We start from the raw sequence: 665 nt of genomic DNA, 5'->3' as shown, positions 1-665 counted from the left end.
CGCCCTGCGTGCCGGCTGCTCGGCGCGCCCGCAGCCCGGCCCGCTCCTCCTCCGGCGGCGGCGGCCGCACAAGAGCCCTATTGTATTATTGACACTGCTGGGCTCCAGGCCCCGCCTCTTCCCCTTCCCTCCCTGCCCGCACCGGGCCTTCCTGCCAGCTGCGCCGGCAGAGCCGCCCCTCGCCCGGAGAGCGAGCGGGAAGCGGACGGCGGGGAAGGAAGAGGGGCAGCGTATCTGGTGAAGGTGTGGAGCGCATGTCCTATGAGGAGCGGCTGAGGGAGCTGGGGTTGTTCAGCCTGGAGAAGAGGAGGCTCAGGGGAGACCTTATCGCTCTCTACAACCACCTGAAAGGAGGCTGTAGCCAGGTGGGGGTCGGTCTCTTCTCCCAGGCGACAGGACAAGAGGGCATAGTCTGAAACTGTGACGGGAGGTTTAGGTCGGACATGAGGAAGAATTTTTCCACAGAAAGGGCGATTAGATATTGGAGTAGGCTGCCCTGGGAGATGGTGGAGTCACCGTCCCTGGAGGTGTTTAAAGGAAAGACTGGACGTGGCATTTCATGCTATGGTCTAGTTGACATGGTGGCGTTTGGTCATGGGTTAGACTCGATGCTCCCAGGGGTCTTTCCAACCTAATTGATTCTGTGAAGGGTCTGGAAGTCTCAG

Source organism: Corvus kubaryi, unplaced genomic scaffold (assembly GCF_017639235.1).
Source record: "Corvus kubaryi isolate FWS band 111438036 unplaced genomic scaffold, C.kubaryi_AGA036_p1.0 133, whole genome shotgun sequence".
NCBI classification, from domain to species: domain Eukaryota; kingdom Metazoa; phylum Chordata; class Aves; order Passeriformes; family Corvidae; genus Corvus; species Corvus kubaryi.
This window is presented reverse-complemented; position numbering follows the sequence as displayed.